This window comes from Oncorhynchus clarkii, unplaced genomic scaffold (genome assembly GCF_045791955.1).
Source record: "Oncorhynchus clarkii lewisi isolate Uvic-CL-2024 unplaced genomic scaffold, UVic_Ocla_1.0 unplaced_contig_5668_pilon_pilon, whole genome shotgun sequence".
In the NCBI taxonomy this organism is placed as follows: Eukaryota; Metazoa; Chordata; class Actinopteri; order Salmoniformes; family Salmonidae; genus Oncorhynchus; species Oncorhynchus clarkii.
In genome coordinates, this window is record NW_027257937.1 from 7,501 (window position 1) to 12,500 (window position 5,000).

The following is a 5,000-nucleotide window of genomic DNA, read 5'->3' on the forward strand; positions in this document are numbered from 1 at the left end:
TCAGATAGCATTCTAGTTTGCTCTGTTTTTCTGTTAATTCTTTCCAATGTGTCAAGTAATTATCTTTTTGTTTTCTCATGATTTGGTTGGGTCTAATTGTGCTGCTGTCCTGGGGCTCTGTAGGGTGTGTTTGTGTTTGTGAACAGAGCCCCAGGACCAGCTTGCTGAGGGGACTCTTCTCCAGGTTCATCTCTCTGTAGGTGATGGCTTTGTTATGGAAGGTTTGGGAATCGCTTCCTTTTAGGTGGTTATAGAATTTAACGGCTCTTTTCTGTATTTTGATAATTAGTGGGTATCGGCCTAATTCTGCTCTGCATGCAGTATTTGGTGTTCTACGTTGTACACGGAGGATATTTTTGCAGAATTCTGCGTGCGGAGTCTCAATTTGGTGTTTGTCCCATTTTGTGAAATCTTGGTTGGTGAGCGGACCCCAGACCTCACAACCATAAAGGGCAATGGGCTCTATGACTGATTCAAGTATTTTTAGCCAAATCCTAATTGATGTGTTGAAATTGATGTTCCTTTTGATGGCATAGAATGCCCTTCTTGCCTTGTCTCTCAGATCGTTCACAGCTTTGTGTAAGTTACCTGTGGCGCTGATGTTTAGGCCAAGGTATGTATAGTTTTGTGTGTGCTCCAGGGCAACGGTATCTAGTTGGAATTTGTATTTGTGGTCCTGGCGACTGGACCTTTTTTGGAACACCATTATTTTGGTCTTGCAGAGATTTACTGCCAGGGCCCAGGTCTACATGATTGACTCTAGGGATTCTCCTCTCAGATTAATATGTCAGTCTTCAGATCTTCAGTCTGGTTTATGACACTGAAAACTGAAAACCTACTGACGTTTACGACCGCTATACTGGCTTGAATCAGTTAAAACTCCCTCACTAACATTCAAAACTACTCCCCCACCAACAGTCAAAACTACTCCCTCACCATCAGTTAAAACTACTCCCTCACCAACAGTCAAAACTACTCCCTCACCAACAGTTAAAACTACTCCCTCACCAACAGTTAAAACTACTCCCTCACCAACAGTCAAAACTACTCCCTCACCATCAGTTAAAACTACTCCCTCACCATCAGTTAAAACTACTCCCTCACCAACAGTCAAAACTACTCCCTCACCATCAGTTAAAACTACTCCCTCACCAACAGTTGAAACTACTCCCTCACCAACAGTTAAAACTACTCCCTCACCATCAGTTAAAACTCTCTCACCAACAGTCAAACCTACTCCCTCACCAACAGTCAAAACTACTCCCTCACCAACAGTCAAAACTACTCCCTCACCAACATTTAAAACTACTCCCTCACCAACATTTAAAACTACTCCCTCACCAACAGTTAAAACTACTCCCTCACCAACAGTCAAACCTACTCCCTCACCAACAGTCAAAACGACTCCCTCACCAACAGTTAAAACTACTCCCTCAACAACAGTCAAAACTACTCCCTCACCAACAGTCAAAACTACTCCCTCACCAACAGTCAAAACTACTCCCCCACCAACAGTCAAAACTACTCCCTCACCATCAGTTAAAACTCTCTCACCAACAGTCAAACCTACTCCCTCACCAACAGTCAAAACTACTCCCTCACCAACAGTTAAAACTACTCCCTCAACAACAGTCAAAACTACTCCCTCACCATCAGTTAAAACTACTCCCTCACCAACAGTCAAAACTACTCCCTCACCAACAGTCAAAACTACTCCCTCACCATCAGTTAAAACTCTCTCACCAACAGTCAAACCTACTCCCTCACCAACAGTCACAACTACTCCCTCACCAACAGTTAAAACTACTACCTCAACAACAGTCAAAACTACTCCCTCACCAACAGTCAAAACTACTCCCTCACCAACAGTCAAAACTACTCCCTCACCAACAGTCAAACCTACTCCCTCACCAACAGTCAAAACTACTCCCTCACCAACAGTCAAAACTACTCCCTCACCAACAGTCAAAACTACTCCCTCACCAACAGTCAAAACTACTCCCTCACCAACAGTCAAAACTACTCCCCCACTAACAGTCAAAACTACTCCCTCACCATCAGTTAAAACTCTCTCACCAACAGTCAAACCTACTCCCTCACCAACAGTCAAAACTACTCCCTCACCAACAGTTAAAACTACTCCCTCAACAACAGTCAAAACTACTCCCTCACCAACAGTCAAAACTACTCCCTCACCAACAGTCAAAACTACTCCCTCACCAACAGTTAAAACTACTCCCTCACCAACAGTCAAAACTACTCCCTCACCAACAGTTAAAACTACTCCCTCACCATCAGTTAAAACTCCCTCACCATCAGTTAAAACTCCCTCACCAACAGTTAAAACTCTCTCACCAACAGTTAAAACTACTCCCTCACCATCAGTTAAAACTCCCTCACCATCAGTTAAAACTCCCTCACCAACAGTTAAAACTCCCTCACCAACATTCAAAACTACTGCCTCACCAACAGTCAAAACTACTCCCTCACCAACAGTCAAAACTACTCCCTCAACAACAGTTAAAACTACTCCCTCACCATCAGTTAAAACTCCCTCACCATCAGTTAAAACTCCCTCACCAACAGTTAAAACTCCCTCACCAACAGTTAAAACTCCCTCACCAACAGTTAAAACTACTCCCTCACCATCAGTTAAAACTCCCTCACCAACAGTTAAAACTCCCTCACCAACAGTTAAAACTCCCTCGCCAACAGTTAAAACTCCCTCACCAACAGTTAAAACTCCCTCACCAACAGTTAAAACTACTCCCTCACCATCAGTTAAAACTACTCCCTCACCAACAGTTAAAACTCCCTCACCAACAGTTAAAACTCCCTCACCAACAGTTAAAACTCCCTCACCAACAGTTAAAACTCCCTCACCATCAGTTTGTTAAACAGTCAGTGACAATAGCACATTGGTGTAGCACACAAGATACTGTTTGTATTTATATTTATTCTGAGGATTGTGTAACGTGTATATTACACTAGGCTGAACTACACTCAATGGATTGTGTAACGTGTATATTACACTAGGCTGAACTACACTCAATGGATTGTGTAACGTGTATATTACACTAGGCTGAACTACACTCAATGGATTGTGTAACTTGTATATGACACTAGGCTGAACTACACTCAATGGATTGTGTAACTTGTATATTACACTAGGCTGAACTACACTCAATGGATTGTGTAACTTGTATATGACACTAGGCTGAACTACACTCAATGGATTGTGTAACTTGTATATGACACTAGGCTGAACTACACTCAATGGATTGTGTAACTTGTATATGACACTAGGCTGAACTACACTCAATGGATTTTGTAACAATATACATTCTAGAGCTGTAATTTAGATTTTATTAATACTTTTCTATTCCACTTTTTAAAGCGTTTCACTATTGGTCCCCTTTCACCTTATATTGGTATCAGAAGTCTGATGGCACTACGGTGTGATAAGAGCGTCGGCTAAATGAACTAAATATATATGTATATGTAAAAATGAACAATTGCAAAGCATGCTGAGTATTATTCTAATGAGGATGCAGAGTATTATTCTAATGAGGATGCTGAGTATTATTCTAATGAGGATGCAGAGTATTATTCTAATGAGGATGCTGAGTATTATTCTAATGAGGATGCAGAGTATTATTCTAATGAGGATGCATATTATTATTCTAATGAGGATGCAGAGTATTATTCTAATGAGGATGCATATTATTATTCTAATGAGGATGCATATTATTATTCTAATGAGAATGCAGAGTATTATTCTAATGAGGATGCATATTATTATTCTAATGAGGATGCATATTAGTATTCTAATGAGGATGCAGAGTATTATTCTAATGAGGATGCAGCGTATTATTCTAATGAGGATGCTGAGTATTATTCTAATGAGGATGCAGCGTATTATTCTAATGAGGGTGCTGAGCATTATTCTAATGAGGATGCTGAGTATGATTCTAATGAGGGTGCTGAGTATTATTCTAATGATCATGCAGATTATTATTCTAATGAGGATGCTGAGTATTATTCTAATGAGGGTGCAGAGCATTATTCTAATGAGGATGCCGAGTATTATTCTAATGAGGATGCTGAGTATGATTCTAATGAGGGTGCTGAGTATTATTCTAATGAGCATGCAGAGTATTATTCTAATGAGGATGCAGATTATTATTCTAATGGGGATGCAGAGTATTATTCTAATGAGGATGCAGAGTATTATTCTAATGAGGATGCATATTATTATTATTCTAATGAGGATGCATATTTTTTATTCTAATGAGCATACAGAGTATTATTCTAATGAGGATACAGAGTATTATTCTAATGAGGATGCAGAGTATTATCCGCCCCGAAACAAGGCCAATAATAATACCCAGTGTGCTTTGCAGTTCATTTTGGTAGGTTCCTTTTCACATAGACGCGAGGAAAATAGACTTGCTCCCTAAGTTGAAGTGCGTGATGCTTTTGACGACGTCGACACTCGTCTGTTTTCTGTCATTCGTTCCAACTAAGGTAGATAAACAACAATATATCAGTCCCAGTAAGACGTTTCTGTGTCCATAACATTCGTTCTAACTAAGGTAGATAAACAACAACATATCAGTCCCAGTAAGACGTTTCTGTGTCCATAACATTCGTTCTAACTAAGGTAGATAAACAACAACATATCAGTCCCAGTAAGACGTTTCTGTGTCCTTAACATTCGTTCTAACTAAGGTAGATAAACAACAACATATCAGTCCCAGTAAGACGTTTCTGTGTCCGTAACTGAAAATGCTGTTGCTGTTCAGGCCGGCTACTTGCAAATGTATTTAAAAATATTGAATAAATGTATTTAAAATATTGAATTAAATGTATTTAAAAATATTGAATTAAATGTATTTAAAAACAGACGTATTTTGTAGTTTATTTTGATCTTGATGGTATTTTGTAAATGTATTTAGTTATTTTTGCCCATCGATGAGTCCCAGCAGCCGGACCGGGGA